Genomic DNA, 25,077 nt, shown 5'->3' on the forward strand with positions numbered 1-25,077 from the left:
TGTATTTATTCATCTTTGGAAAAGACTTAAGTGTGGAAACTTCCTAAGATGGAGGCCAAAGGCGTGGCAGTTTCTTTTGGTAGCCACAATGAGAGAACAGAAAGATGATGTTGTTGCCCCAGTATGACCAGGTCGAACCCCTTCTCCAGTCACCTGTGCCTATTTGGGTGAGCAGGGACTGCTCTTAGTCCTTTCCACAAGACTTAATCTTCTTTTTTTATTTTTTTTTTTTTAAGATTTTATTTATTTGACAGAGATCACAAGTAGGCAGAGAGGCAGGCAGAGAGAGAGAGAGAGAGTAAGGGAAGCAGGCTCCCCGCTGAGCAGAGAGCACGATGCGGGGCTCCATCCCAGGACCCTGAGATCATGACCTGAGCCAAAGGCAGAGGCTTTAACCCACTGAGCCACCCAGAAGACTTAATCTTCTTGACAAAAAGAATGATATAACCCAGTACTGTTTTCTAATGAATTCTGAATCAGTTGTGTACTTGGAGAATAAAGCTTGTTGCAGGCATGGAAATTTGCTTTTTATGGCAAATTAAAAAGTGTAAATCCCCCTTCAGTTATTTGATTATATTGTTTTTCAGGTTTAAATTATGGTATATAGGGGAAAAAATCTGGGCTGGGAATTCAGATACTCATTTTACCACCAAATAAACTAAAGACAGATTTGGTGTAAATCACAGAACTCCCTCAAGTCGGTTTTTTCCTCTTTTTATGCCAAACATTTTGTAATTTTAGGATTCTGCAACACCCCATTTCCAAATAGTCTGGTCTTCTCTGTGTCTGGGGTAAACGAGTGTACATGTGAAGACTTATGGGCCAGAATAACGAAGAAGGAAGTGGGGTGAGGGAGAGACAGATATCTGCACAACACTCTCTTCCTTTCCCCTTCATTACCTTCTGCCCTAAATCCCTCCGAGATCACACAGTAAGTTACAAAACTGAATTTGAGCTCAGTGTCACCTCGTTGCAAGGTTCAGGCACTCCATCATACCATAATGCCACTCATCTTCTAGTGTGGCTGTCACTCACTTTTCACTGAGTGATATCAGGGAACACCCTAGGGCCAGTGGTTTAGTGTGGAGAGAAGTAGGACCCAGAGTTCCCAAGCTCTTCCTCCTTCCCACCTGCAGGGACTGTAGGGATACAGTGACCATATTCCTACACTGTAATTTTATAATTACTTCCCATCCACTTCAGTGCAGGAAATCTGACAGTAGAAATTGGAGAATATATGAACATGAGATTGATGGGAATGTTTTTAATTCATATACCTGGAGGAAACATGCAGCCTTCCTTTTGTTATTGAAAATGACCATAAAATTGTACAAGGAAAAGAAATAGTAACAAGTAACAGGCTGTAGTGGGAGTAGGGGATTTGTGAATATACACTGTGAGGAATTTATATGCTGAAATATGATCTTCCTTGTTTTGAACTAGGTGTGTGGCAGGGAAGTGTTAAGGAGAAAATGAAAAGAAGTTGTATTGATATATCTGATATTCCCCATTTCAACTGAAAATTCTCCCAATTCACATCAGTTTGTTTTGTTTTCAACATAATGCCTGACCCATTTGGGGGAGGCAGTTTCATAATTTTTGGCTGTTAATGTTCATTATGCGTTTACTCTGGTAACCCCAGGCCCTATAGTTAAAAACAACAAGTCCCTGGAGTCAGCTTGCTCCATTGGCACCTCAGCCTCATGATGTCCAAGACTGAACTTACCAGTTTTCCTCCCAAATATGCTGTAACATCTATATTCCCTTTATTAGCTGATGACACTATCATTTAGTCAGTCCACACGACTGAAACCAAGACCTTACTCTTCTTTTTCCTCTTAGTTCTATTTTAAGGTGTTTGTAGGCCCTGGCACTGCCGCATTTAGAGGCCTTCACCTCGCATCGTATCAGACACTACATCCTATAGCAAATATTTTTTTCATGTTAATTTTTAAAAAAAAACCTAAGTTGCATTTGAGCATGGGAGGTCATCTGTAGTTAACATCTTAGTTTTCTCTTGAGCACCATCTTCTCCCATACCCGACCTCAGCCTCAATTTCAGGCCAGGTTTTTCTGGCTTTGCCTTTGCTCATATTGACTCCTCGGTTCAAGAAAAATGATTGTTGCTCAAAGAAAGTTTTTTATACAATGAAAGTCTATGGACAGGCATCCACATGGTTGGAATGTGTAGTTGAAGATAAAATGCTGGCCCAAGCACTAGATTATACCTCAGGAAGCATGAAGTAGTCAGTGACTTTGGGACTTTCTGTGTATTGATATTGACAACATTTGGATTAGTTGTAGTTTAATGATATATTGTAACTATCAGTTATAAAAAAAACTAAGATAATCTAAGGAGTTTGGTTTTGAAAACATTTTTTATGATTTTCATAGTTTAGAACTGATTTTTTAAAAATACCATTCTCACTAGAAGAAAGAAATTAGGTTCAGTGTCATATAGAATGACAAAGGGTAGGACTAGTGCATGTTATATATTGTCATATAAAATATATACTTTTTATTAAATGTTTAGAACATACAAAGGAATACTTACAAGAAATATAAAAATTATATTTATATTATAGTTATTTAAAAATTATTAAATAACATGTTACTATAACTCTTATGTGCCCAACCTGTATTTTAAAAAACAGCTATTGCCTTTGGAGTCTCATTTGTACTATATATACCTGCCCCAATCCTTCCTTCTTCCTCCTGTCCCTCACACTGGCTAACCTATCCTGATTATCATTCTCTCACTTTTCTTTGCTAGCTTATAACATGTGTTTGTATCCCTACGTAATGCATTGTTTTGATTTGTTCATTTTTGAGCTTTAAATAAATAGAACGTGTAGAATGTATTCTTCAGTTTTTTTTCATTCCACATTATATTCCTGAGATTTTTTCCTTATTTTAGAACATGGCTATAATTCATTTATTTACACTGTTATATACCCACTAAATAAATATACTATGATTTATTTATCCATCCTATTATTGATGGACATGTGGGTGGTTTCTAGTTTGGTGCTGTTAAAAAGAGTCCTGCCATGTATAATAAGCTTGTAAATATCTCCTGGTATATATTATGATTTTCTCTAGAATATTTACTTAGATGTAAAGTGCTGCTTTTGCTTTATTAGATAATGAGTAATTTTTTCCAAAGTAGTTGCACAGTTTATTCCACAACACTGTATAAGAATTCCTATTGTTTTCACTTAATACTGTCAGATATTATGGCAGGCTGATGGTGTCTGCTGATTAATTTGAATGTCTCTGATTCCAAGTGAGGTTGAGCATCTTTTTGTATTTATTTACTATTCACATTTTTTCTTCTGTGAAATTTGCATTCAGATTCCTTACCCTGGCGTTTTCTTGTTGATTCATAAAAGTCATTTATTCTGACTACTCATCATTTGGTTATATACATATTGAATTGTCTCCTTCAGGTTTGTGACTTGTCCTTTATTTCTGTTTATGATGTTTCAAGTTTTTAATTTCAGCTAAAAATATAGAATCCATTTACATTTAATGTAATTGCTGATATATTTTGATTTAAATACTATCTTATTTTCTATGTAACTCTCCTGTTTTATGCTTCTTTTTCTTTGTTGACTTATTTTACAAGTCAATTTTTTTTTTAAAGATTTTATTTATTTATTTGACTGAGAGAGAGACAGTGAGAGCACGAGAAGTGGGAGAGGTAAGCAGGCTTCCTGCCAAACATGGAGCCCGATGTGGGGCTTGATCCCACGACTCTGGGATCATGACCCAATCGGAAGACAGATGCTTACCGACTGAGCCACCCAGGCACCCCTACAAGTCAATTTTTTATTGCATTCTTTCCTCCCACTTAACTTGAGTTACACATTCTTCTACTCTTCTTTTAATGCTTAAACTAGAGGTTAAAACATGTGGCCTTGGCTCATTTATATTTAATATAAATGATTGTTTCTATCATTTTCCTAATAATGTTAGAATCTTAGAATATTCTAATTTCCATTTCCCTCCCTCCTACCTTTTATCTTGTTATTTTTAGATGTTTTATTTCCATATACCATAAACCGCAATACCTAATTGTTATCGTTTAAACAGAAAAGTCAGTATTTGTCTCTATTTACTCCTATATTAACCCCTTCATTGTTCTTCATTTTTTCCTATAATTTTGCATTTTCTTGGAATTATCTTCCCTTAGCTTGAAAAACTCCATTAGTATTTCTCTGCTACAGGTTTATTCAGAATAAATTATTTTCTTACTTTTCTAAATTTTTTTCCCTCTGGACTAACTTTCCGACTTTTATCTCTCTGAACTTTAGTTTGAACATTTTCTATTGACCCATCTTTCCATTCACTAGTCCTGTATTCTACTATTTTTGACCTGCTGTTAAACCAATCCACTGAGTTCCTAGTTTCATATTTTGTGTTCCTTAGGTACAGAATTTTCTTCCTCTCTTTCTTTCTTTTTTTCGATTCTAATTCTCTGGTGAAATTCTCCATCTTTTCCTGTATTTTCTTGAATAATGACCTATTAAAACAATTGTTCACTGTAAATATCTGATAGAGTTACATAAGTACTGCACCATGAATTCTTGGAAATAGTGAAATAAGGTGAAAAGACCAGTGAAAAGCTAATATTAGTGTTCATATGAAATGATCTTTTAGATATTTGCTATCTATTTTCTCATTGCCACTGCTATACCTGATAAGAGTCTAACCAGTTTCTGCATGTAGGTCTAATCACAACGCATTCAAAACTAGTTTTTTCACTATGTTTATCTGAAATTTTCATGAAATTGATATGAATGCAAAAAAGACCTTTACTGTCTGAACAAATGTGTTAATAACATTCTGATCTTCAAGAACTGTTTACTTTTTCTGTCTTTAGTGTGCTAATAGGTGGAATCATAGCTCAACTCTAGGATTTCACTATTGTTTTCCTAAGCCATTCATTTAATGTGGGGCATACTTGCTTAGATTCCATCCAAGAATTTCCTTGGAAATATTAAAATACCTCTTTATATTGATGTTGCACATTTAATATGGTGTCAGGACTAAAGTTGTACATTACTTTGATGTATTGTGCTCTTTGATAACACTGGTTCCCTTTGATATAAAGATATCCCTTTTTCTCAGTGGCCTGATTTGCTTAATTTGTTCATTTTTACTGACAAGAAAAATGTAAGTATGCATTTTACTAAAACTAGAAAAGAAAGCTGAAAGAAGAAACATTTTTTTAAAGATTTATTTATTTATTTGAGAGAGAGAGAGAGAGCGTGCGCAAGCACACGAGCAAGCAGAGGGAGGGGCAGAGGGAGAATCCTAAGCAGACTCCTTGCTGAATATGGAGCCCGATGGGGGGGCTCGATCTCAAAACCCTGAGATCAGGACCTGAGCTGAAACCAAGATTCAGATGCTTAACTAACTGCACCAACCAGGTATCCCTGAAAGAAGAAACATTTACTGACCTAAACAGGAGAACTTTCAGTAAACATATAGGTTGAAAGAGAAGAAGGTCAGGGGCGCCTGGGTGGCTTAGTGGGTTAAAGCCTTTGCCTTTGGCTCAGGTCATGATCCCAGGGTCCTGGGGTCGAGCCCCACATCGGGCTCTCTGCTCAGCAGGGAATCTGTTTCTCCCTCTCTCTCTGCCTGCCTCTCTGCCTACTTGTGATTTCTGTCTGTCAAATAAATAAATAAAATCTTTAAAAAAAAAGAGAAGAAGTTCAGAGAGAATCAGGAATTGAGATTTTAAAACATCTGTCACAAAATATAATTTCAATTACCTGTTCTCACTGTAGAACTTTGGAAATAGCTGTAGTAGCTTAGAGTCTGACAAACATGAGTTCGAGTTGCCTAATCTTATTATATATATTTAACCTTTTTGAGCTTTAGATTCTTATGTGTAAAGGGGGATTATAATCCCATTAGTTTGCAAAAGAGACCTTTTAAAAGTCTGTAGTTAGTGGCAACCTTTTTTATTATTTATTTTTTTAAAAGATTTTATTTATTTGTCAGAGAGAGAGAGAGCAAGCGAGCGAGCACAGGCAGGCAGAGTGGCAGTCAGGCAGAGTGGCAGACAGAGGGAGAAGCAGGCTTCCCACTGAGCCAGGAGCCCAATGTGGGGCTCAATCCCAGGACTCTGGGATCATGACCCAAGCAGAAGGTAGCCGCTTAACAACAGACTGAGCCACCCAGGCATCCCAGCAGCAGCCTTTCTAAAAGAATCAAATTCTCTATCAATTGAGATTCGTTCAACTGCAAGTATTATCTAATATCTAAAACAGGCAAACTCTGTTGGCTCAAACAATAAATTACTTAAGGAAATACCTAATGAGAAATTTGGAAATGCAGTAACATGGGTGATCAGTGCCCTAGTGATGTTATCAAGAACTTGTTACCTCATTTCTATTCATGGCCGCTCACAGCATCAGCTCTGGTCTAAGAGTGGCTTTTCTTGTAGTCAGAAAGTGGCTGCCAAGGGCAATCAGAGTTGTATGCTTCCTTCTTTATGCCTGGCCGTAGAGTACAAGGGAACCTCTCCTTTCTCATGGCTCCTTCCCTTCAAGTGGACCAGGCCTCCGCAGCTTTCCCTTTCCCACCTCTGAGCCAATATCAGTCTGCAAGGAAATGCATGTACTGATTGATTGCTTATCTAACCAGCACATGGTTCTAGAGCTGGGAGATGGGATCAATTTCTTCTGGAAGGTAAGGCTTGAGAGGGAATCTGGACAAACAAACAAAATCTAGTTTTCTTTTCCTGTTTTAAAGAAGGAAGCCGGTTGAGTGAGGAGAGAAAATGGATACCAGGCACATAGTATATAACATAGTGGGTATTCATTAGTTTCCTTGTTTGACAGCGAGGATACATCTGTGGTATAATTATTCAAATCTTTTAGTCCTGATCAATCTCTGATTAAAGTAGTATATCCAATTTTAGCTTTGGTAAATAAGTGAGAGAATCTGGTATTACCTCCAAAGAAAGTTGTATATGAGGCTAGAGCTTTGTAAATTCTGTTTTGATGTTCTTTTGCCTATAATTTTTTTCAAAACTTGACTTAAAATATTTCCCAAACTGACTTTAAAGTAATTCAATATTTTAAAGATGATTGGAAAACCCAATTATATATCTTAAAATATTTATCTCAGTGTGTCATAAATGTGTCCATGGCTTTTGTTGAAGTCAGGAGCTTGGTCTTCACTGTTAAATTGGGTAATTAAAATAATCTCTCAGATAACTGCCTCATCAAAAATAGTAGTGTTTTTTGAGTTTCGGTGTTTTGACGGTACTATCAACTTGGGTCAAGAAAGAAGACATTTAAGTTGACTCTTAAAGGTAGACTAGAGGTGTGCCAGGTAGAAGAATAGAGTGTGTTGAAAACAAGCATTTGGGGAAAAAACAGCCAAGGCAGGAAGATATAGAGCAGAGTGGAACATTCGGTGCATGGCAGGCTGCTGGGGCTTGGGGGTACAGGAAGTGTTGGCAGTCAGAGTGCCAGGAAAACCTGGTATTTAATCCTTAAGAATTTGGACTTTATCTGTAGGAAATGGGAGTCACTGAAAACTTTTGATAGAAGGGGGTGATGATTACATTTGTAATTTGGAAGGATCATTGTGAAAGCAGAAAGAATAATGAGCAGAAAACTTAGTGGAACCTAAGTTTTACCAGAATTATTTAGGTAATTAATTTAGTAGGTGGTTTTCCTTTGGCTACTGAAAAATAACCTTTAAAAGGGTTTCTTAATAGATTTTAAGGGCTCATGATAAGGAGAAATGTTAACTACAGATTTGGCAATTCCAAAGACATTTCTTTTGAGTCTGACTCATTTTAGCTTCTCTAAATTGGGAGAAGAGCAAGATGACGTATGTGCAAGAGTCTTGATAATCCCTAAATTCTGTGTCTGGATATTCCAGAGAATGCTTTATACCCATAGTGCTTAGCACTTTCCTGTTAGTTTTGTGCTGACCACTAAGATAAGAATTATTTAGGAAAATTTTATTTTATTTATTTATTTTTTAAAAGATTTTATTTATTTGTTTGACAGAAATCACAAGTAGGCAGAGAGAGGGAGAAGCAGGCTCCCCGCTGAGCAGAGAGCCCAATGCTGGGCTCGATCCCAGGACCCTGAGATCGTGACCTGAGCTGAAGGCAGAGGCTTAACCCTCTGAGCCACCCAGGCGCCCCTAGGAAAATTTTAGATAATGGAGAACAAATGAGAATTTAAAGATTGAGAAAGCATATTGTGAATATGTTTAGATGTATTTATTATATGTATTTTTAAAAATAGACCTTATTGGGGCACCTGGCTGACTCCATTCAAAGAGCATGCAACTCTTGATCTTGGGGTCATAAGTTCACATTCAGGGGTAGAGATTACTTAAATAAAAATTTTTTTAAAAAATTAAAAAAATATATCTTCTTCAATAAATTTTGAAATATATATTGGTCCGTGTTAATTTGAAAAATAAAATTCATTATGTAGTATAGTATGTACAGTATTATACTACTAAGGTAAGATTATGTATCTATTGGGTATCTATGTAAGCAAAGAAATGTCTAAAAGAATCTTTATGAGTTGCCTGATTTTTTTTTTTTTACAGCGCATGTGTATCATTTTTATAATCACACACAAAAAATTCAGTAGTGTGATTTTCATTTTGGGAAGAATCAAAGAAACTAATTTGCAACCTTGGGTCAAATGGAAGGTAATAACTTCCAAAATTCTGAGGATTTAACTCTCAATGGAATGTATCAACTTATTTAAATAATTGGTTAGGAGAAGCATTGGTCAGTGTTGGGGGCAATAGAAAGGGAAGTCAGAGAGGACAGTGTTCTCGAGTTCAGGGTCTGTGGAACAGGGGATTCTTGGCCAACATTGGCAGCATTATCTGTAGTAGAGAGGTGAATTTGAGGAACCCCATGAGTGTCCTGCCATTAAATATAATTGGTTGGACTTCTTTCCTACCGTAGTTCTCAGAGCCTGTGGGTATTATTTAAAAACCATACTGCCTTTCCCAAACTCATTTGATTATGAGACCCTCTTCATGAAATCTCTCTGTGGAGCACTCTTTGAGAGATATTCCATTAAACATTTGATTTACTCACTTTCTGTATTTCTGGACTCCAGTGTCACCAAGCATTCTGCTTAATGGCTTTTCAAGTGAACTGTCTACAGGGAGAGAAAACTTTAACTATATATAGGTTGAGTATAAGAGCCTTTGATATATTTCTCATTTTCAGTCAACAAATTAGAATTAAATGCTGGAGGCAGAGGAGGGGTAAGAAGGGGAAAAAAATCTACCAGATTTCTTCTGTTTGCTAAGTTCAGATGCCTTCCCCACTTTTTTTCTCTTTTTCACAAACCCCCTGTTTTTAAAGACTTTATTTAGTTATTTGTTTGAGAGAGAGAAAGAGTGAGTGTGCATAAGCAGGGGGAATGCCAGGCAGAGGGAGAAGCAAGTGCCCTGCTGAGCAAGGAGCCAATGCAGGAATTTGCAGGAATTGGTCCCAGGACCATCCCCTCCCCCCCATCATGACCCAAGACAAGGACGCTTAAGCGACTGAGCCACACCGGCATCCCTTTCACACCCCTTTCTTGTTAAACAAGCCTAAAAGACTTCTTGCTGAAGTATTAGATAGAGAAAAAAAGTTAAGGGCTCATTGACTAACTGATTTGTTTTCTTCCTGTTTCCTGGGATTTTAATTTTTTTCCCCCTTGGACTGAAAAAGATTTCCCTCTTGTCCAGAATATTCTGTAACTTCAACCAATAGCAACCACTTAGTTTCTATATATTACAAAATTCCAACTTTTCCCCCCAACTTTATTCACAAGCTTGCCTTTTGCATGTTATTTTATCTTACTCTTTAAAAACATTTTTTTAAAAATTATAATTAACATACGAATTCACCCATTTAAATTGTACAGTTCAGTAGGTTTTGAGGCAGTCACAAAGTTATGCAACATAATCAATTTTAGAACATTTAATCACCCTAAAAAAAACCTCCATACCCATCTATAGTTACTTCTCTCTTATTCCCAACCCTTCCAGCCTCGGGGAACCATTGGCATGTTTTTGTCTCTATAGATTCATACCTCAAAGACATTTCATAAAAATTGAATCATATATAATATGTGGGGGTTTTTTTACTTCTTTCCCTTGGCATGTTTTCAGGGTTCATCTGTGTTGTCACATGTATCACTATTTTATTCCTTTTTATTAATGTATAATATTTGAATAATACCTTGATGTATAGATATATACTTCCTTTTGTTTCCCCACTCATCAGTTCATAAACATTTGAGTTGTTTCCACTTTGGGGCTATTATGAATAACATTGCTATAAATATGCTAGTATGGATAATGCTCTGTACAAGTCATTGTGTAGACATATGTTTTCATTTCTCTTGGGTACACACCTAGGAGTGAAATTGCTGGATCATATTGTGGCTCTAGGTTTAACATTTTGAAGAACTGCCAAATTTTTTTCCAAAGTAGTTTTACCATTTTACAGTCCCACCAGTGATGTATGAGGGTTCCAATTTCTCCAGTCCTTGCCAACACTTGTTATTATGTCTTTGATTTAAACAGTAGGTGTGGGGCGCCTGGGTGGCTCAGTGGATTAAAGCCTCTGTCTTTGGCTCAGGTCATGATTCCAGGGTCCTGGGATCCAGCCCCGCACTGGGCTCTCTGCTCGGCAGGGAGCCTGCTTCCTCCTCCCTCTGCCTGCCTCTCTGCCTACTTGTGATTTCTGTCTGTCGAATAAATAAATAAAATCTTTTTTAAAAAATGAAAAACAGTAGGTGTGATGCCCTAGTGGGGGTAAAGTGGTACCGCACTGTGGTTTTGATGTGCACTCTTGAATGGTACTACATTTGTCGTATTTTTATGGTATTATATTCACTCATATACTGTCTGTTTAAGCTTCAGTTCCATCTCGAAAGTATGCATACATTGCAGTGGATTTAAAACCAAGATAGAGAAATAAAAAAAGCTGATTTCAAGATATTTTTGGTTTTTGTATTCTTAAGGCACAACATAAGGCAAATCCCACAGAGCATTGAGGATGGAGTTGAATTTCAAGTACATTTTAGGGCGTATTGACAGGAACTTTGATGCGAGAGAGGCAACTCTCACTCTGATTATCTGCTTTGTAAAGGGAAACTGGAATCTGACTTACGTAACTACTCTAAGGTGCAGTGGAAAGCCTACCAGGTTCTCTTAATTTAAGATCTGTTTCTTGGTAACAGATACTGCCCCAGAATGTGTTGATAATGTGCCTCCTTTCCTGTGAATGATTTGGCATACATAAATATCTTACTAATGGACTTAACAGTTTTATAAATATAGTAAGAGTTAGCATTTACTGAATATTTCCTGAGTCAGGCAGACACTATGGTAAATACTTTATGTGCATTATCTTTAAGTATTTTCCAATACTTTTTCATATTGTGGCACCCACTGAAAATTATGATGTTCTATGGTACAGTAAAGTAAATGTACTGTATTTACCTCAGTGTGACCCAATGTGACCAGCCCAAGGACTTCACCTGCATCATACCTTCCTGGTCTTTAAAAAGGCTGGACACTTTTGGTATCTTTTAACCTGCAACCTCTTTTCAGGGCATACAGGTTGGAAAACTGAGCTTGATCTATGAAATAAGCCCATGTGGTATATACTGTATTTTCTGCATTTTATAGTTAAGGAATCCAAGGGTTAACTTGCTAAAGAACAAAAAGCTAAGAAATAGAGGATAAAGGGGCGCCTGGGTGGCTCAGTGGGTTAAGGCCTCTGCCTTCAGCTCATGTCATGATCTCAGGGTCCTGGGATCGAGCCCTGCATTGGGCTCTCTGCTTGGCAGGGAGCCTCTTTCCCCCTCTCTCTCTGCCTGCCTCTCTGCCTACTTGTGATCTCTCTCTCTGTCAAATAAATAAATAAAATCTTAAAAAAAAATAGAGGATATAACTTGTTAAAAAGAATATCCAAAACAACAATAAATCATGCAGCACTTCTCTAAGTGGACAAGGAGTGTGGCAGAAAAGTAAACTCTTAGCTTTTGAATTTTTTAATAAAGACTTTTAAGTTAACACATTATCATTTTTATAAAGCCTACCAGCCCTCTCTAAAGACTTTTAGGATAAGACTTACTCTAACTAATCCTTAAGGGTTAACTTTTCACCCCCGCCCCCCCAAAAAGAGAAAAGCAAAATCAAGTATGTATAAGTTTAATTATTTAAACTAAAATATCATGATAAAATCATTTGGTGATCATTTGTACTTATAAAAATAATTTTTAGTCAGCTTGGATAAAGAAAAACAATAGTCATCTATAAAAATAATCATATCTGCAATTATGTAATTTACTACATCTATTACGATTATGAAATCAACATGAGGATGTGGTTAAATTTTTTTTCCAAATAATGTCAAATAACCTTTCTTTTCTACCACATACTTCTTCTAGTTCCACTTCTTAGAAACAATGTCATTCACAATTAGGTGTCTATCCATTCAGAAATTTGTTGTGCATAAAATATACTTATTTTTATGGCATGTTTGCATTTTATTTTGTGGCACATTACATATATATTTTTATATAAAAGAAAAAATATTTTATATTAAGTGATCACTGTTAGAGAGTGGCTAACCATAGCAGTAAAGATAATCTTTAGTCTTTATGGAGGCTTGCCCTATTGTCTCTCTGGCTAAATAGTTACATAATAAACAATTAATGCCTTATAAAAGCCATCAATACGTTGTTTATTTCATTTTAGCTGATGGTTGGTAGTTTAAGAACATGTTGAGCTAGATTCTGTGGATTTAGCTTCAGTTCCTAGGATGGGGATTGATGATTGGTGACAGAATGGGCAAGAGGACAAAATGGGGCTCTTCTGTATTATGTGCAGTTATGATTTAATTTACTGTGTCTTTGAGTTTGGAATGCTGGTAAGATTCTATTAAGGAAGAAATTCCTGTGAGAATATGTTTTTATCTTTACAGTGCTGAAGATTTAGTATGAAGAAACTATTGCTCCTGTATTAAAAAAATTATAAAATTCATTGAAGTAAAAAATGTAATTTGCTAATAATTGGGGGAAAAAAAAAACCCTACAGGAATTCTTAATTGAATCTCAGAGCATGAGGTTGACTCTTAAAGGTAAACTCAGCCAGAGTTCCTGGATAAAGTCAGAGAATTACAGTAGATACTGGTAAAGGGGCTTTCACATTTTTAAAAGATAAAAACTGGTTGAAGGCTTTTTTCATGTATAGGGAGAAGGGTCAAAAAGAACCGGGGAAAGATTATGCTGGTGGTAGGCGTTGACGTGTTATGTACTATGTGTTCTTTTGATCTGATAGCTCATGATAGGTTTAGTTGGTTACCATGGTTTCATTTCATTTCCTGCAAACCTTGTGCTGTTTGGAATAAGTGGAAAATAATGTTCTGCAGAATAATTTTTCAGAAATGTTTTTGGCTTCTCTTAGTTAAGATTATGATGACTTTTGGGGAAGTTTTATGGATGTAAGGTTAGGTGATGACTCACATGACAACGATAGAATCTAGAAGGCTTGCAGTATCGGAAAATTGATATTGATAATTTGTAATACCATATTATCAGTGCCATGAACTTGTTAAAAAGATTGGTATATAATCAAGTTTATGTGAAGTACCTTCGGGTCAAGTATGCTTTAATAAAACAAACTATAGAAAATAATCGATATGATACTGTAAGAAGTAGGTAGGTAGTTTAATGTAAGGCATTTCTTACTTGAAAAAAATAGATGTATTCCTAAAAATGGGCTGCAAATTGAACCAAAATGTAAATGCGAAAAAAGAGATTAGTTTTTTCCTAACATGTATACAAACAGAAAACATTAAAAATGTAGAAAAGCAGGGGCACCTGGGTGGCTCAGTGGGTTAAAGCTTCTGCCTTCGGCTCAGGTCATGATCCCAGGGTCCTGGGATCAAGCCCCATGTAGGGCTCTCTGCTCGGCGGGGAGCCTGCTTCCTCCTTTCTCTCTGCCTGTCTCTCTGCCTGCTTGTGATCTCTATCTGTCAAATAAATAAACAAAATCTTTAAAAAAAAAATGTAGAAAAGCAAATGACCTTGTAGAAAAAAAAGACCTTTTAGTTTCACTACCCAGAGATCATCACATTTAAAGGTTGTAGTGTATGAAATTCTAGTACTTGCCAAGGTTTCATAAATCATAAAATAATCATATAATGGTTATATGGCTTATATAACCATAAAATGGTTTCATTTCAAGTACACTATTTTATGGTATATTTTTTCAGTTACCTCTACATCAGGAACATTTTCCTTTTCAATAAATATGTGCTAAGTTTTCTCTTTGAATTAATTCTGCATAAGATCAAGTTTCACCACCTCAATTTTTTAAAAAGTCTGATTTTCACTTACTGTATTTACTTATTTAGATACGGGTCCATCATAAACTTCTGTTTTTTGTTAACATGCATCATAGAAAATAAATGTAAAATGCAGAAAAGTAGGAAAAGAAAAGTATTACCCATAGTCTCACTGTCCTAAAAATAAATAGCATCTTTATCCTTTTTCAGAAGTATTTTTTGTTGTTGCTTTGTTTTTTAAAAATTGTTATGATACTCTTCTGAGTGCTGGGGGTACAAAGATGAACAAAACAGTCATGGTCCCTGGTCTTGTGGAGTCTATCAGGTAGTCAGACGATTCAACTTTAATGCAGTTGTCCCACACTCTTATCATTAAAACCGGAGGTGAGCTCTGTGAAGGGAAAGGGCAGGGTGCCAAGACTATTGAAAGGAGAATCTGATCTAAGTCCACGGAATCACAGTAGAAGAAGGCTCTTCTGAGAAAGTAGAGTCTGAACTGAAAGTCAGAACTGAAGGCTATGTGCAAGTGAACTGATATAAATGAGTGGGATGATGGGGAGAGAATGTCCTGGGAGAAAGAGTGTCCTACACCGTGGTTCTGTGGCTGGGGGCCGGGCGGAGTGGGAGGCAGAGAGGAAGCTGGAGAGTAAAAAGGCATAAGGCTGCCCAGTTCACTTCCTGTCGGACATGTTAAGGAGTTTGCTTTTTATCCTAAGAGCCATGGGCAAGTGGACCAAGTTTTAAGTTAGGCTGTCGTATCACCCTAGTTCGAATTTTTTTGTTTGTCTCAGTAGGAAAAACAGTCAAAAGGGGTCCCTAGTGCAGGCACATAAACAAGTTACTTGTTATATTTTCTCTTAGTTAACTGTTCATGTCCATTGTCCTATAAATTTTTTAATGCATTATATATGCAACTGTTTATCGTATTTATTGTGCATACTTTCTCTTTTTTTGTTGGTTTTGACTTAAAAATACTTTATTTTTTCATGATCACATTTTCAGTGAATCTTTTTCTTAATGACTTACTCCATTTTTCTTTAGCCAAGAGAGTACTAACTGTGCAAGAGATTTGTTAAATCTCTTTAAATTGGTTCCCTTCTAGATTTTATGATGTGTCTTGTATATTTAAATTTTTTAATCTCCAGCTAATTTATTTTGATATCATATGAAGTAAATATTTCCCAAACTATATTGTATCTATACTTTATTTGAGATATTAATAGGTATCAGAGAAGTAAAGTAAAATAAATTTAGGAACTGGTGTATACCATAGCCCTGCCTAGGAGATTTTTTTAAGGCTCTGAGAAGTCTTAGAGTAAAGCAAAATGAACACACACATACACATACAAAACAATACTTTGTTCAACTTTCTGTAAGTATTTTCCTAATTTTTGACCACAAATAACACTTATTAACATCTCTCTGAGTATCATAAGATATAATTCTAAGTAAATTATTTGCCAATTGTTAACCAGTGGTTCAAATTCTAAGTAGGCCTTTCTTTTCCAACTGTGGAAAAGACTTTTTTTGTTGTTGTTGTTAAAGATTGATTGATTGATTGATTGATTTACCTGAGAGGGAAAGACCATACAAATGGAGGGAGAGGGTGAGAGAGAATCTCTAGCAGACTCCCCACTGAGGGCGGAACCCGCCACAGGGCTCCATCCCACAACCCATGATATCACAATCTGAGCTGAAATCTTGAGTTGGATGCTTAATGGACTAAGCCACACAGGCGCCCCTGTGGGGATTATTCTTAATATCATACTGACTATAGTCAGTATATATACCACAGTACTATAGTACTGTGTAGCTTCACAAGTTTCTCAAATTTAAATTTATTTGTCTTGTCCTTAAGTATTAGTCAGAAAGACATGATTAATCGTGTAGATCAAGCACTGGCAATTTAGGATCGAGTACTAAATATTAAAGTCTTTGCAGGCCAATTGAGAGTATTTTGTTGTGTAGGTACTTATATAAAACGTAACCATTTAAAAAATGTAAAACCCAATTTTAGCTTATTAGCCATACAAAAACAGGTAGTGGCCTGGATTTGGTCAGTGAGCTATATTGCTGGAACCTGTGTAGACTGCTCTCTATGTAACTGCTACTACATTTGGCTAATTTTTGACCTCGTTATGCATTCTAGAGTTGACACATATACTGGGTCATGGCCACAAGGAAAAGATATTTAAAAGACGTTAATGTTTTTACTTTCACTTTGCTTTTGTTGTTCAAATATAATTTCTATTATTTTTATCAGTGATTTTAAAACCATTATCACTGATTTGAAAATTCATCCATACCATGACACTAATTTGCCTTTCTAATTTGTGTACCATGACTTTTTTGTCCTGTGGGCCTACCTTTTCAGTTACCAAAATTCTTCTGCTGCTAGGCCTCCTTTAACACGTTTTCATTCAGAAAGAACCAAGGTGCCTGGGTGGTTCGACTCTTGATCTCAGCTCAGGTCTTGTCTCAGGGTCATGAGTTTAAGTACCACCCCCTCCTCAAAAATAAATAAATAAATAAAATAAATGAGTGAATGAATGAATAAAATAATCAATCCTATTGGCTTAAAATGCACATTTAGAAAGAAATGAGAGAATGACAGTCACACACAGTGTGGGAGCCTAGGAGGCAAAGGAGCCTGTCGCACTGGCAAGCCAAGAAGCTTAAAGCTCTGACTCCCCTGGAATTTCTGGGAATTGAACAAGCAAGTTCAGTCCCCAGCAAAATGAATTATTATGCGGTTACTTTTTACTATATTACTCTAACAGACAAGAGAAAGCATATTTTGGGGTGGTAATGCTCAGGTAGCAGAAAATATTTTAAGGACTTCCTGTTTACAGGTTATTTTAGCTCTTATTTTGTTACTTTTGTAGAATTCTTAGATAAGGCTCACTAGTGGCAGCTGTTGGAACAAAGTTGTTCATAGTATTACCTTTTTAAAAAAATTTATAGGGGCGCCTGGGTGGCTCAGAGGGTTGGGCCTCTGCCTTTGGCTCGGGTCATGGTCTCAGGATTCTGGGATCGAGCCCTGCATCGGGCTCTCTGCTTGGCGGGGGGCCTGCTTCCCCTTTTCTCTCTGCCTACTTGTGATCTCTCTCTCTGTGTCAAATAAATAAATAAAAATCTTTTAAAAAAAAGAAAAAGAAAAAAAATTTATATTATGCTCAGGAAAACATAACCTCAAATGAGAGAATCCCCAAGTAACAGAAACAAACGTAGACTGTTCTGTGCGGTGGGGAATGAGTGAGACTTGGGATCAGGTTTGAGTGTTAAGTAACTGAATAAGAAGTGACAGTTCCTTATACAAAATAGATGGTTCTTTTTCTCCGACATTCAAGAAATCTGGAGGCATTTCAAGGCTGGTGTGGCCCTTTCGAACAAGGTGAGAGAACCAGACGAGTTCCATCCTGTTGCTTTCCTGTGTGAGGCTTCCCGGTTTATCTCATGGTGGCACCAGACTTCACATCCACATTCCAGCTGATAAGGCAGAAGGGGTGAAGATTCGTGCCATTTTCCCTTAATTCTCATTAGTTGCTCCTGAAAGCAAGGCCAGGTTCACACCTGAAGGTCAAAGGGCCTATTGTGGAGGAAGATACTGGAAGACTATCAGTCTCTGATGCAGAAGTGTAAGATGAGTTTTTGGTCAGATTTTGTCTTAGAGGCAGGTTGTCCCTTTTGAAAAATAGTAAAAGCTGGGTTTTCTTTCCCTCCACACCCCCCCCACCACACCCACCTGCTTCACTACACCTCTCCTTTTGTTGATAGTTCCAGAAGAGAATATTTTGTGATGGGTTCAGAGGAGCCTGTTCTCTCTAGGTTGCCAGAGCTATCTCATCTAGTAAGGATTCAGTTCCACTGTAGTTACGTTTGTGTGTGTGTGTGTGTGTGTGTGTGTGTGTGTGTGTGTGTGTTTCTAATCAAGTTTTGTGGGATTTTTTCTTTCCAAAATAGAAGTACATAACATTTCTAGATAGTCACTGGATAGGTCAGTGAAACATTTCATTGATTTTATGAAGTACTGTGGGAGAGGAGAAATATTTTTTATTTCATGGAGCTGAACTTTGGAGTGTTCTAAATTTTTTTTAGTTCTCCTGCCAATAGAACTAACATATCTTAGAAATGTCTGTAAATGTCTGTAAAAAATTCATTCATATATATATATATATATATATATATATATATATATGAATCTCATACACATATACACACACTAGCAACCCCACAACCCCTTCCAGGCACACACACAGATTTCTTTGTTTAAAGATAATTTATCATGATCCTAAGACAAATATCAGTCTTCCATCATTTATCCTGCCAGTTGTTTCAATAGTACACTTCTGCCCTGCCCAAATACAAAAGAACAAATGCGTGTTCTCTCAGATTATAATGTAAAAAATAATAAAAATTCAGTAAGTATACAAAGTGGTTATTCCGAGAAAAACTATCTTTCCATTCTCCAAACTTCAGTGGATTTCAGAAATTGGAATATCCATTTTGAGTAAGAAAGATTCTTTGAATAAGCACAAAGTTCTAAATAATTATCCAACTTTGTGTAGTCAGATTTTGCCAGATCACAGATTTCAGAATTTCATAACACACCAATTTTAGAATTCGGCAGAATATATTGATAGAAAATGGGAAAAGAAAATGTCTTTCTTTCCTTCCTTTTCCCTCTCCTATATTTTCAGATTTACTTATAAACCATTTTATTAAGGTATATATGATTTGAATGTTGATATGACATTTATAGCATAGATAAAGTATGATTTATACCATTATGTGATATTATATATGTGATTGGTGATCTACATTAAAATTTAACTAGTTGAGCCTGACAGCTGACCAACAAATATGAGTTTTGAAAATTTATTGATAAACAGAATTAGGTACAGTGATGTTAAAAGTAGATAAATGTTAAATTCCTGCACCTCCCTAATTAAACTGCCCTCCCTGCCCCAACCAAATGTCACCTTCCAACAGTGTTTAGAAAGAGATGATAAGTTGGTGACAATATGTCTTGAAAACAGAAGGAAATCAAGTATGTACTTATGATTGGGAAGAGGGAAGAGAACACAGATGAAGATGTGAAGAAAGTTTTGTGGTTTTTTCTTTTATAAACTTAATCTTTGTTATTTTCAATACAGAGGGAAGTTAGTGAGTTCTGTAGCAGTATCCAGTTCTGTCTCAGGAATATAAACCAGATTCTTTATACTCTCCTGGGGCAGGCAGACATTAATTAATTAATCAGTAATTAATCAATTTAAAAATCATATATAATGGAGTATGGTTGGGGTTTTTTTTTTTTTCATTTTAGATTTGGCTTTAGTGACTTTTTAATTTTTAACTTAATTTTTAATTTTCCAACTTATATGTGTAAAAAATAGTGAAGCCCCAAAATAGTTAAGGACTCTATAAATGTCATGTAAACATTCATGGATGTGTCTTTATTTTATTATTTTTTTTATAAGTGTTTGGAAATACCTCTTTTATTTTTTTTTTTTAAGATTTTATTTATTTAGGGGCACCTGGGTGGCTCAGTGGTTTAAGCCTCTGCCTTCGGCTCAGGTCATGATCTCAGGGTCCTGGGATCGAGCCCCACATCGGGCTCTCTGCTCAACGGGGAGCCTGCTTCCCCCTCTCTCTCTGCCTGCCTCTCTGCCTACTTGTGATCTCTCTGTCAAATAAATAAAAATCTTTAAAAAAAAAAAAAAGATTTTATTTATTTATTTGACAGAGATCACAAGTAGGCAGAGAGGCAGGCAGAGTGAGGAAGGGAAGCAGGCTCCCTGCTGAGCAGAGAGCCCGATGTGGGGCTCCATCCCAGGACCCTGAGATCACGACCTGAGCCAAAGGCAGAGGCTTTAACCCACTGAGCCACCCAGGCACCCCACGGATGTGTCTTTAGAGTCTAGTATAGGTGTTGTTTTTAATTAATTGGTAAAGCCTTTCATCTTTCCCTTGCACCAGAAATGTTTCAATATCAAGATTTCAGTCACATTCATTTCTAGCCAAAACATAACACCTTCAGCTTTCCACTGTCAATAAAAATAAACAATTTCTATGAGTTGCTCAGAGGGGAAAATGGAAACTTTTCATATACACTTACTAATTACAGTAGAATCTTTCAGATTTCAGAAACCTCCTCTGTCCTGGATAGGGATGAGTGTTTTCAAATAGCCACATGTACAATATATAGATTAAGAATAATAACTTCCATTGTCTTGTATGAAGAACTATATTTAGATTTACTTGGGAAAGAATAGTTATTAATTTGTCTCAATGGATTGTCTTTTTGGTACTCCTAATCTATACCCTCATTTTCCTGACTTACATTTATATACACATACATGTATTTTTTTAACCCTCTTAATTTTCAAGTATTAAGATTAGGTTATTGCTTACTTTGTGCACATTGTTGTATATCAGATCTCTAAACTCTCATATTGCGTGACAGAACTTTGTACCTGATTAACGGTGACTCTCCCTTTCTCCCCATCCCCCTGCTGCTGGCAACCACCAATCTCCTTTCTGTCTCTATGAGTTTGATTATTTTAAATACTTCCTGTAAGTAAAATTATGCAGTATTTGCCTTTTTGTATTTGGCTCAGATTTTTTTTTTAATCCATTCATCCTTTGATGGACCTTGAGGTGGCCTTCACATCTTGCCTATTGTGAATAATGCTATAGTGTTCATGGGTATGCAAATATCTCTTGGAAGTCTGTTTTCAGTTCTTTTGAATATATACTCCAAAGTGGGATTGCTGGGTCAAGTGGTAGTTGTATTTTTAATTTCTCGAGGAACCTCCAGACTGTTTTGCGTAGTGGTTGCACCATATACAGTCCCACCAACATCGCACAAGGGTTCCAATTTCTCCGTATCCTCATCAACACTTGTCATTTTATTTTACTGATAGTGGCCATCCTAACAGGTATAAGGTGATACTTCATTGTGGTTTTGATTTGTATCTCGCTGATTACTAAAGTCAAGCATCTTTTCATATGCTTGTTGGCCATTTGCATATATTCTTTGGAGAACTATTTATTGAAGCCCTTTGTTTAATCAGGTTATTATTTTTTGAATTGTGCTCTATGGGTTCTTTTTATATTCTGGATATTTACCCCTTATTTGATAAGCAGTTTGCAGATATTTTCTCCCCTTCCATTGGTTGCCTTCACTCTTTTGTTTCCTTTGCTGTGCAGAAGTTTTTAAGTTTGATGGGGCACCTGGGTGGCTCAGTCATTAAGCGGCTGCCTTCGGGTCAGGTCATGATCCCGGGGTCCTGAGATCCAGCCCCATATCGGGCTCCCTGCTTATTAGCAGGAAGCCTGCTTCACCCCTCTCCAGCTTCCCCTGCTTATGTTTCCTATCTCACTATCTCTCTCTGCCATAAATAAATAAAATCTTAAAAAAAAAAAGTTTTTAAATTTGATATAGTCCCCTTTGTCTCTCTTTGTTTTTGTTACCTGTGTTTTTGGTGTTAAACCCAAGAAATCATTGCCTGTTCCACTGTATGAAGCTTTCCACTATATTTTCTTCAGGAGTTTTATAGTTTCAGGTCTTACATTAATCTTTAATCCATTTTGTGTATATGATGGTATAAGATAAATGTCCATCTTCATTCTTTTGCATGTGGATATCCAGTTTTTCCAGCACCATTTGTTGAAAAGACTATCCTTGCTCCATTGTGACACCCTTGTCAAAGATCATTCGACATACATGAGGGTTTATTTCTGGGCTCTTCATTCTGTTCCATTTGCCTATATATCTGTCTTTAGTGTGGTTACTGCTCATTTATTTTGTTGATATTTTCAAAAAACCAACTCTTAGTTTCACTGGTTGTTTTTCAGTTGTTTTAAATTTGTTTATCTTTGTTTTAGTCTTCACTTCCTTCCTTTTATTAACTTTGATTTTAGTTTGGGTTTTTTTTTTCCCCCTAGTTCTTGGAGGTATAAAGTCAGGTTGTCGATTTGAGATCTTCTTTTTCAGTGTAGGTGTTTATTACTACAAACTTCCCTCTTAATACTTTGTGTTTTTGTTTTTATTTATTTCAAAATACTTTTTAATTTCCTTTGTGATTTCTTCTTTGACCCATTGGTTATTCAAGAGTAGGTTGTTTCATTTCTAAATATTTGTGAAATTTCTTATTTTCCTACTGCTGTTAACTTCTAGTTTCTTTCCACTGTGATTGGAAAAAATACTTGGTATGATTCCATCTTCTTAAATTTGTCAAGATTTCTTTTGTGCACTAACATGTAATATATCCTGGAGAATATTCTCTATTTGTTTGAGAAGAACATGTATTCTGCTTCTGTTGAGTGGGTGTTCTGTATATGTCTGTTAGGTCCTTTTGGTCTGTAGTGTTGTTCAGGTGCTCCCTTTCCTTACTGCTATCTGGTTGTTTTATCCATTGAAATCTTTTACTAACATGGTGTTACTGTCTGTTTCTCCCTTCAATTCTGTGAATGTTGGTTTCATACATTTGGGTGCTCTGGTATTAGGAACATATATACTTATAATTGTTATATCTTACTGGTGAATTGACTCTTATCATTACGTAATGACTTTGTTTCTTGTGGCCATTTTTTAAAAAATATTTTATTTATTTGACAGAGATCTGTCTCTCTATCTCTGCTCGGCGGGTGCCTGCTTCCTCACTGGATCCCAGGACCCTGAGATCATGACCTAAGCCAAAGGCAGAGGCTTAACCCATTGAGCCACCCAGGCACCCCATGGCCATTTTTGACTTAAAGTCTGTCTGATAGAAGTATGGTCAACTTGTTCTTCAGATTACTATTTGGATAGAAAATCTTTTTCCATCCTTTCATTTTCACCTTATGTAAAGTGTCTTTTAGCACTCATTGTCTTTTGATTGGGGAGTTTAATCCATTTATATTTCAAGCAATTAGTGATAGGGAAGGACTTAACTGTTGCCATGTTAATTGTTTTCTCTGTCTTACAACAGTTTTGTCTCTCTTTTTCTCTTGCTGCCTTTGTTTCATTGATGTTTTTGTGTAGACATGCTTTGATTCCTTTTTCATTTTCTTTTTTTTTTTTGAAGATTTTATTTACTTATTTGACAGGGAGAGAGAGAGCACAAGTTGGGGAAGCAGCAGACAGAGGGAGAGGGAGATGCAGGCTTCCTGCTGAGCAGGGAGCACGATGATGGGGCTTGATTCCAGGACCTTTTGATCCTGACCTGAGCTGAAGGCAGACGCTTCACCACTGAGCCACCCGGGCGCCCCTCCTTTTCCATTGTCTTTTATGTGTTTGGGTTCTTGTGGTGACCATGAGGCTTCCATGAAACATCTTATAGTTATAACATAAAGCTGATTAAACTTAACTTCAGTTGTATACGAAAGCTCTGTTATATCCTATCACCTCCACTGACGTTACTGATTTCACAAATTACATATTTACATGTTGCATATCCATTAACACAGTGTCATAATTATTTTTATGCTTTTGTCTTTTAAGTTCTGTATCAGAATAGTGCTGTACGCATTACTGTTGCGGGGTTACAGCATTCTGTAGCTGTCTCTGTAGTCACATCTACCAGCAAGCTCCACGTGTGTACATGCTTTCATGCTGCTGTCCGGTGTCCTCCTGCTTCAACTTGTGGTCTCTAGCACTTATTATTTAGAACAGGTCCAGTGACGGTGAACTCCCCCAGCTTTAGTGTAGCTGGGAAAGATAAAGCTTTTGTTTATTTCCTTCATTTTTTTTTTAAAGATTTTATTTATTTATTTGACAGAGAGTGAGAGAGATCACAAGTAGGCAGAGAGGCAGGCAGAGAGAGAGAGGAGGAAGCAGGCTCCCTGCTGAGCAGAGAGCCCAATGTAGGGCTCGATCCCAGGACCCTGGGATCATGACCTGAGCCGAAGGCAGAGGCTTTAACCCACTGAGCCACTCAGGCACCCCTATTTCCTTCATTTTTGAGGGACATTTTTACCAGATATAATATTCTTAGTGGCAGTATTTTCTTTTTTTCTTCCAGCGATTTGAATATATCATGCAACTCCCACTGGCCTGTAAGGTTTCTGCTGAGAAAGCCATGGAGAGGATCATGGAAGCTCTCATGTACATGACGAGCTTTTTTTCTTGTGCTGCTTTTAATAGTCTGTCTTTGACTTTTGACACTTGGATTATAATGTGTCTTGGCATGAACCTCTTTAAGGTTCATCCTGGTTGGAGTTCTTTGAATTTCTTCAATTTGAATATCCATTTCCTTTCTCTGATTTGCACCATTTTCAGTCATTGTTTATTCAGGTAAGCTCTTTGTCCTTTTCTCCTTCTGACCCGTGTAATGCATATCTTGGTCCATTTGATGATCTACCGTAAGTCTTTTAGAAGTTTCACTTTTCTTCATTCTTTTTGTCTTTGTTCCTCTGTCTCAATAATTTCAAATGACCATCTTCAATTTTGCTGACTCTTCTGCTTGATCAAGTCTGACGCTGAACCTTTTTTGGAATTGAATAAATTTGACATGTAACATTGTGTAAATTTAAGGTGTATAGTGAATTACTTTGTTAAATTTATATATTACAATATAATTGCCATGATAGTGATATTTATCACATTACATCAGGACAATACAGTGCAGTAGATCTCTGTGACTTATTTGCTACTCATTACAAATCGTATCCTTAAACACGGTCTTACCCCTTGCTCTTTATCTCCTGGTAACCACTATGTTACTCTGTTTTTT

At 36.6% G+C, this 25,077-nt stretch overlaps 1 protein-coding gene across 1 annotated transcript in view; it reads left to right on the top strand.

The window, feature by feature from the left end:
* The window catches only part of CHN1 (chimerin 1), a 207,030-nt gene that overhangs the window by 78,857 nt on the left and 103,096 nt on the right, over window positions 1-25,077 (top strand). The gene's annotated exons all lie outside the window — the stretch shown is intronic.

Source organism: Martes martes (assembly GCF_963455335.1).
Source record: "Martes martes genome assembly, chromosome: 3".
NCBI classification, from domain to species: domain Eukaryota; kingdom Metazoa; phylum Chordata; class Mammalia; order Carnivora; family Mustelidae; genus Martes; species Martes martes.